Here is a 9,063-nt window from a genome sequence, read left to right as displayed (position 1 = left end):
TTTATCCCCTCACCTTTCATACTTTGTTCTCGAGCTGGAGTCTCTGCTCCATTTCCCTGTAGGGAGGTGGGGACATCATCCTCCCTCTGGGTCCTTGTCGCTAGGTGTCCTGGTGGTTGGACTTTCCTATATCTTCTCAGTTTTTCCATTGATATGGCTCGGCCTCAGCCAGTCCCTTTTTAATGACCCAATGAGCCCACTCAGACAGCTAAGTGACACACACACACACACCTATGTCTCTAGATCAACCCTGAGGGCAGGCATAGTCCTGTTTTCCCCCCGGGTAGCCATGCAAATTATAGGGGAAACTGAGGCACACATAGGATTCATAAAAACATTATAAAAAAACTACCAATTCATCTCACCTCCATATGGTGTTGGAAGATAATTATTAATTTAAATGGTGCCCTAAATGCACAGGGGTCTGTACGTAAATAAATGTCCTTTCCCTGAAGAGCTTCCAGTGTAAGGTCAGTGTATTATTTTATTGAAAACCAGTTAAATGTGTACATTCTGTTCCTGTGTAGCAAAGGTGATCAGGATACCCCAATACCATTTAAAGACAGGAAGGTGAAGAAATTCAAATGCTGACATCTCAGCTTCATGCAAGGGGTTATTGGTACTTTTTGGCAAAATAATGTTTTACTTGGCCTATATTTTAAACAAGAATATAAGAGGAATCTGCTGTTTTATGAAATATTATGGATTGTAAATACAAATCTCAAATTGGATTTACTACTGCAGGCAACCTGAGAAAGTGCTAAGATTAAAGATAGCCTTTCGGGGAATACTGTAGCATCTCACTGAAATGGTTGTGCAGTATTATACAAAATTTAAAAAACATTGACAATTTAAAGTTACAGTTCCTGATGTAATTAATATAATCTGTTTGCACAATACCATATTTACAGCATTATATTAATAATTTCCACATACAAAAATTATGCATGCAATATTGTGTCCACAGTTTAATAATGGACTTAGATTTCATAGCTTCTTTGATGTTAAGGTCAGAAGGGACCATTATGATAATCTAATCTGACCTTCTCCATAACATAGGTTATACATTTTTACCAACTGATTCCTGAATCAAGCCTATAACTTCTGGATAAGCTAGAACATATCTTTTAGACACAGCATATGTTCATTTAAAGAATCCAGCAGATCCCTAGGCATGCTGTTCCAGTGGTTAATCACCTTCACTGTTAAAAAAAAAAAAAATGTACACTGTTATTCCTACCCTGAATTTGTCTAGCTTCTGCTTCAATCCATTGCTTTTTACTGCTAGCTTAAAGAGCCCTCAATATCAGAAATTTATTCATACGGTGGAAAATGTTTTCACCCGTACTCCAGGCCCTCTCCCCCAATTGGCTGAGCAAAAAGCCCCACAAAAACCAAATAGGTGGCCAATCAGCTTAACAAAAGAAGATCCAACAGCAGCCAGTCAGCTCAATGGTATGAACAAACCAGCAAAGAACTGAATGGCACTGAAGTCTGGCACCCTGCCAGGAAGTTGTTGCCCCGGGTGCTTGCCCTGCTCTCCCACCCTAGAGCTGGCCCTGCCCATGTAGGTATATGCCTGTGATCAAGTCACTTCTTAACCTTTCCTTTGGTAAACTAAATAGATTGATCTTCTTTAGTATCAGACTGGAAGGCAGATTTTCCAGACCTTGCATCTAGGTACTTGCTTGTCAGACTAATTGGTTGTGCAGGCAAATATTCTGATACCTTTTGTTGTTGCAAAAAGAGAGACTGAGCCTCAGTCCCTTTAAAAATTTATACCTTTATGTGCACCATTTTTTCCCCAGGAAATGTGTTGAACTGTTCACTGGAGCAACAGAAATGGTTTTAGTGCATGTGATCATCCTGTTGAACATTTAAAGATTTTCCTTGGGAAATTGTTAACATTGATTTGTATTTGTTCAGCACTTTGAAGATGTGAAGTGCAATATGAATGCAGTATTATTTCATTATTAAATACAGTCAGAGCACTTCCTTTGTTTACTATCCCTGATGGCTGGTCCAACAATGATATCACAGACTGCAGGACATATTCCTATTATAGTGGACAGAATTCTGTGATGATTTACACTCTATGCTTCCACAATGAAGTCCAAGTTGCTTGTGGTTCAAATTCGTTTTTAATTTGCCCTTTATATTTTTAAGTTGCTGATTTATGAATTACTGGGCCCTGCTCTGCTCTAAGATATATGGGTGTCAGTTTTATTGAAGTAAATGGGAGCTGCACTTATGTAAATGTAGGCAGAATTAGTCTCCTCTCTATCAGCAAACACATTAAAGGCAAATTTTGTATTATTACTCTTTCTTATTCACATGGCGTGATAGGATGTACATGGCATTTTACAAACTGATAAGATACGATCCTTGCACAAAGGAGCTCACAAATATGAGTTAGAAAAAGTGGGGGGACAAAACAAAGGAAGCGGAGTGCAGCTTTTGAGGGAGCAATGTTTTCTTTGTTTTGGGCCCAGATCCTTTCAGCTGATTAGGTTCATATGCCACATAATTTGCTGCCTGTCTGTCTTTGTTAAGGTTCAGGAGTTGTGGCAGAGAGTGCCTATGAAGAGATTGCTCGCAGAAAGAAGTGCTGAAAGAAATGAAAGTTGAGGCTGTGGAATTCCACCTCCTTCATTTGTGCTCCTGGATTCTAGAGGTATCTCATTTCCTGTTGTCAAACATACCATGATTTCAGGTGAGTTTAAGTAGCTGGTATAAAAGTAAGGTCACCCATTGTGTTTTGCGTAGTTTGGCATGTTTTTGCCATTCTGCTAGGGAAGACTGTGCAAGGCCTGAGAAGTTGTTTGACAGAGAAAGAGGGAGAAGATGCACTCAGAGATGACAAAAAGTATATGCTAAAATTATCTTCTAAACTGTGACAGAACTATCTTGGGAGTATGTCTTTCATTGCAACATTTCTCTTTGTCCAAACAGTCTTTATGTCCTGTTGAAAGTACTACTGATGCTTGAGAGAGTCATGAATCAATGAGTAGAGAGGGGTCTGTTTTCAGTTCATTCTTTGACCTTCTATCAATTAATTTTCAAAATATCAGCAGTAACAGAGGGAAATTGCTAGGGGAGAGTTGATTTTTCTTCATAGAGATAGTTAGCTTTTCATTTCTAGGACTAAAAATCATTTACATAAATGATGCTAGTGTTTCTAGATCTGTACCTGCCTATATACTATACATGGGATCACCACAAATGCCGTAGACAGATAGATCTGTCTGTCCTTGGGACTCTTTGTAGATGGGCTTTTAAATCATAATTATCCTAGAATACTCAAGGAGCTACTAGAGGAGGTATCTGAGCCTCTAGCTATTATCTTTGGAAAATTATGGGAGACGGGAGAGATTCCAGAAGACTGGAAAAGGGCAAATATAGTGCCCATCTATAAAAAGGGAAATAAAAACAACCCAGGAAACTACAGACCAGTTAGTAACTTCTGTGTCAGGGAAGATAATGGAGCAAGTAATTAAGGAAATCATCTGCAAACACTTGGAAGGTGGTAAGGTGATAGGGAATAGCCAGCATGGATTGGTAAAGAACAAATCGTGTCAAACCAATCTGATAGCTTTCTTTGATAGGATAACGAGTCTTGTGAATAAGAGAGAAGCGGTGGATGTAGTATACCTAGACTTTAGTAAGGCATTTGATATGGTATCGCATGATATTCTTATCGATAAACTAGGCAAATACAATTTAGATGGGGCTACTATAAGATAGGTGCATAACTGGCTGGATAACCGTACTCAGAGAGTTGTTATTAATGGTTCCCAATCCTGCTGGAAAGGCATAAAAAGTGGGGTTCTGCAGGGGTCTGTTTTGGGACTGGCTCTGTTCAATATCTTCATCAACGACTTAGATATTGGCATAGAAAGTATGCTTATTAAGTTTGCAGATGATACCAAACTGGGAGGGATTGCACTGCTTTGGAGGACAGGGTCATAATTCAAAATCATCTGGACAAATTGGAGAAAGGGCCTGAGGTAAACAGGATGAAGTTTAACAAAGACAAATGCAAAGTGCTTCACTTAGGAAGGAACAATCAGTTTCACACATACAGAATGGGAAGAGACTGTCTAGGAAGGAGTATGGCAGAAAGGGATCTAGGGGTTATAGTGGATCACAAGCTAAATATGAGTCAACAGTGTGCTGCTGTTGCAAAAAAAGCAAACATGATTCTGGGATGTATTAACAGGTGTGTTGTGAGCAAGACACGAGAAGTTATTCTTCCGCTCTACTCTGCACTGGTTAGGCCTCAACTGGAGTATTGTGTCCAGTTCTGGGCACCAGGTTTCAAGAAAGATGTGGAGAAATTGGAGAGGGTCCAGAGAAGAGCAACAAGAATGATTAAAGGTCTTGAGAATATGAAGGAAGGCTGAAAGAATTGGGTTTGTTTAGTTTGGAAAAGAGAAGATTGAGAGGGGACATGATAGCAGTTTTCAGGTATCTAAAAGGGTGTCATGAGGAGGAGGGAGAAAACTTGTTCACCTTAGCCTCTAAGGATAGAACAAGAAGCAATGGGTTTAAACTGCAGCAAGGGAGGTTTAGGTTGGACGTTAGGAAAAAGATCCTAACTGTCAGGGTGGTTAAGCACTGGAATAAATTGCCTAGGGAGGTTGTGGAATCTCCATCTCTGGAGATATTTAAGAGTAGGTTAGATAAATGTCTATCAGGAATGTCTAGACAGTATTTGATCCTGTCATGAGGGCAGGGGACTGGATATGATGACCTCTCGAGGTTCCTTCCAGTCCTAGAATCTATACTGAAACATATTTAACTTGATTGCAGCCAAACTGGTTTCTAACACAATTTGATCAGCCAACGTGAATTGTATCTAGGTAGAAATCTTCAGTTATAGTGGACAGCTATAACTTAAGAGTAGAAATGTATTTTAGCACTATTATTAATAAGAAGCTGCTCTACAAATGTGCATACTCCATTTGTTAAAAGCCAAAGTTTAATTCCAGGCTTGACTATTAAAGTTAGGGATCTGTTCTAGAAGAAGGTTTGTTCCTGCTCACATAGACCTGCCAAACCATGTTAGAAACTGGTTTTGACAGCAATCAACTTTAAACTGTACTTAAGAACCATTATTAAACATGATTTAAAAACAGTTTAGATGGGCATGAAGAGATCACAGCAGAAATAATAAGAGCTGGGTCATACCCTGAGAATTTAATAGCAAATTAAGCTCACTGGTTGTCATGACAGCTGTTGGAAAAAAAACAGCCAGTGAAATGAATTGCAGTGGCAAAATGTAAGTCCTGAAGGATCAGAAATACAGAACTGTGAGGAAACAGGGTTAGTCCCTCCTAAATAAATGTTCCCCTTATTGTACTGATGGCAGATATAGTAAGATGTCTTTGTAATGATGAATGTGTATAATTTAGATGCCCAATAGCTGTAAAAAGGGCATGAGGATTCCTTGCCTCTGCCCCAAAATGAGAAATACCTTTTAGTAGAAGACAATAGGGACAGGGATTTTCTGCCCCAAGTCGTTTTATATTGCATTTAATCGTGTAACTCTTGGAGTGCACTTAACACTGTATCATTTGGTAACTTTTTTGGTCACAGTGTATCCATACAACTTTGTGTGAGATGGTAGCAACATAGGGGCATTGTGAAATACAGAGAACTGCATGCTATGGAATTGTTTAAACAAATCACTGAGTTGACTAGAGAAGTGGGGAACATATCTACTCCTTTGGTTTGGGATATTCAGTGACATACTTAAGAGGGAGTTAAGAGATGTGAGTAGCCCTTATGGAAAACTAAAATATTTTTCATATATTGGTTATTCATTACATATTATACATATGTAGAAAATATAGTGAAATACGAAATGGGCAATATTTCATATACAAGTTATTCAGCAGTACATGCCAAGTCAAATTCTGCTCTAAGTCTATGCAACTCCACTGACTTCCAGCTTAAGAGCAGAATTTTGCCCAATATATTTGGTGTGTGTGATGTGAAACATATTGTCATACTGTGTATTTTAACTATCCTGAAAATCGGAAATTGAAAACACCCAGTATTTACTATGTTCACAATATAGTTTAGGCAACAAACCTTATATGAAAAAAAATAGGAAAAGCCAACAGTAGATATAGACACACTATACTAGGCGCACATCTCCGGGCAAATTCTCAGCTGTCAATTGTCACAGCTCCAGTGACTTCAATGGAGCTACGACAATATACACCAGCTAAGGGTTTTTCTCTAGAGTGCAGCTAGTACACCAAAGGTCCCTGCTTAATTCAGCCAGAACTGAGGACCTCATTTGAAATAAACTCTATAAATAGATCTAAAACACAACACAGTTTATATACCTGCCCCTCTAATCTATACCTCATAGGAAGAGGTTGTTGAAGAAGGCAGAATGAGGAGTAATAAATGAACAGATGATGAATTATTCTTTCTGTTTTTACCCCCATCTTCCTTCCCATTTGATTTTCTCCTAAAATTGGTTGCTGTCTGGCAAGCAAACCACTTCAGCATCATGCATTGTTGTGCTGTAAATAGCTGACTACATAGCATACTACATTCTGCAGATATAGATATCTCCAACTGCTTGACTCACCCACATTGGGAAGAAGATCCAGTGAAGGGAGCACCCACGACACAACAGAGAAGCATGTTTTGTTTCACACCATTCATCTTTCAACTGCTTATATCATCTGGTTTAATTTTTATCTGTCATTCTCTGGCCAAGAAAAAAGGTCTTAGACACAAGGATGCCACGTCCCATAGAGCTACATGAAAAGGAGTGGGAGTCAGAATGAGGAAAAGGAGTGGGGATAAGACAAATACAAGGGCAGATTCTCAGCTGGTGTCAGTTGACATCAGTGGAGTCTATTACATTACAGACTGCCCCACATTTTATATCCCAAAAGATTTCTGTCCTTCTGATGTTTGTATTGTTTATGCCCCTGTGGAGTTTTTTTCTTATTGCTTCCTTAGAGTTTTTCACTGTTCCTTTTCTGTTTCCCCTCTGTAGTTTGTCCCTTTCCTGCACTCCTCCGTTTGCTTTTACTGAACGCATGGGGAAGGCACATGAATGCACCAACATTGTTGGCACACTGTGATGTGTGTGTTTGCTGCATGTGGATGGGGCATGCGTGCATAAGGGTGGGGCACAGGTGCTCATTTTCTCAAGTGTGAATATGAGTCAAGATGCGCTTTGCAAGGCTATTGGACTGAAGTCGGGTCTGGTCTCCTTCATGGCATTTGCATATCTGCCTCAAAGGAGGAATTAACGCATAGAGGCTGTAATCACACCTCGGAGTCAATCAACCCTATTTAATTTGATTGGGACTACTATTAAAATATGTTTTAAGTGGGACTTCAGTTTCTTCTCGATACTGTGACTTTATTCTAATGTATGCCCAGGAAAATATGAAAACAGCAAAAAAACACAGTGGTTCCAACCTATGAATGATTTTTTTTTTTGTATTTTTGTTTCATAGAGGAATTTGTTGAACCAGTGATAATCACTTGATCCAACCACTAGTGTTTCTAGATGTTGTGGGTGAAATTCTCTGAATGCCAGGGGCCAGCACAAGCTTTATGTGCTACTTAAGCTCTATTTTGAGAGTGTAATTGGTACTTTGGTTTATAGGCCTTATTTGACCTCTGGATGGGAGTAAATTTCAGTCTGCATACTTCAGATTTTGTGTTGGCCCAGATACCCTGGCTCCCATCTCAATACAGTTAGGATCTGTTCCATATTGTCAGATCAGTGAGAAGAAAGGAGGGAGGAGAGGGTAACAATATTGCTTCAGGGAGCAGAGTTCTACCAGCAGTGTGCATTAGTCCAATGTGTTACCAGCCAAGCACTGCAAAATTTTGCCATAGTCTTCACTGGAGCTGGGATATCACCTGCAACTGTATTCCAATTTCCTTTAGGTTTCTTATTCTTTTCATAATAGGTGGAGGCTTTAGAGCAGCTAATTATTGTAGATGCCATTCCTAACTTCAGCACTGACGCCTCGAGTTAAACATCTGCTTTTGAATTTCAGCAAAATCTGTAAACCAAGCCTTTAAATGTCCACTCACAATAATATAGCCATTTTTAAGATTCTCAACTCCCGGTACTTATATGCTAACTATAAATGAGCCACTGGTGGTTATGCAGTTTGTCTTAAAGCATCTGCATTTAATTACACATTGATTTTTAGCTATGATTGTTCATTCTGAAAGCCCACATAGGCTTTTGACAGAAACACCAACATACTATTTGATTTCAAAAGCATATTAGCCACACTTTGTTTTATTCTAGATTTTAACTGCTTATTATTTCAGACTATTATGAGAGAGAGACAAATTCATAATATTCTGGTTTGTGCCCATACAGTGACTCTCCAAATGGAAAGTGGTTTGTCCAAAGGTTTTGCTGAAAGTTTACAAGCCTTTCTAGCCAAGCAGGATCCAGTGCTAAGTGAAATGAGTAAAACTTGGTTGAGTTACTGTTTTGTGCTGACCCCATGTTAAACATGTAGCTCTGTATAGTTGTTTGCACAGAACCACATGGAACTTAGCAGTTTCCTTGACTGAGTTTCATGTTGAATTCTTTTGAGATTCCTTCAGACCTGAAATTCAGGAAGTGCAAACCCCACCAAACCAAAACATGAAGAGATTTGTTTTTACAAACTTAGCACATATATTACAATTGGAATGATACAGAGAAGATTAGCCTGGCCCTTCTACAAGGATAACATGCAAATTTGTGAAGTGTTTCCCAAACTTCTGAATTTCGTGCAGCTCTGAGTCTAAGTGATCAGCTGTACGGTTTTGCAGATCTCAACAGAAAGGGTGTGTCAAAGTGGCAGCAAGAGTAAATCCAGGGCCGGCTCTGGGCACCAGCGCTCCAAACATGTGCTTGGGGCGGCACTTTCCAAGGGGCGGCACTCCGGCCCCCTTTTTTTTTTTTTTTTGCTTGAGGTGCAAAAAGCCAGGAGCCGGCCCTGGCCAGAGCCCTGCTGCTGGAGACGTCCCCTGGAGCCAAGCCCGGGCTGTGGCAGCGAGACAGGCTTCTGG

The 9,063-nt window shown here is 39.6% G+C and overlaps 1 non-coding gene across 1 annotated transcript; it reads left to right on the top strand.

Moving 5' to 3' along the window:
• Nucleotides 1-8,665: 8,665 nt before the first annotated feature.
• On the top strand, nucleotides 8,666-8,772 carry LOC128837524 (U6 spliceosomal RNA). Its single transcript, XR_008444962.1, has one exon. It is a non-coding gene; the product is annotated as a U6 spliceosomal RNA (small nuclear RNA).
• The last annotated feature ends 291 nt before the right edge of the window (nucleotides 8,773-9,063 follow it).

The sequence above is a fragment of the Malaclemys terrapin genome, chromosome 4, assembly GCF_027887155.1.
Source record: "Malaclemys terrapin pileata isolate rMalTer1 chromosome 4, rMalTer1.hap1, whole genome shotgun sequence".
Classification (NCBI taxonomy): domain Eukaryota; kingdom Metazoa; phylum Chordata; order Testudines; family Emydidae; genus Malaclemys; species Malaclemys terrapin.
This window is presented reverse-complemented; position numbering and strand designations above follow the sequence as displayed.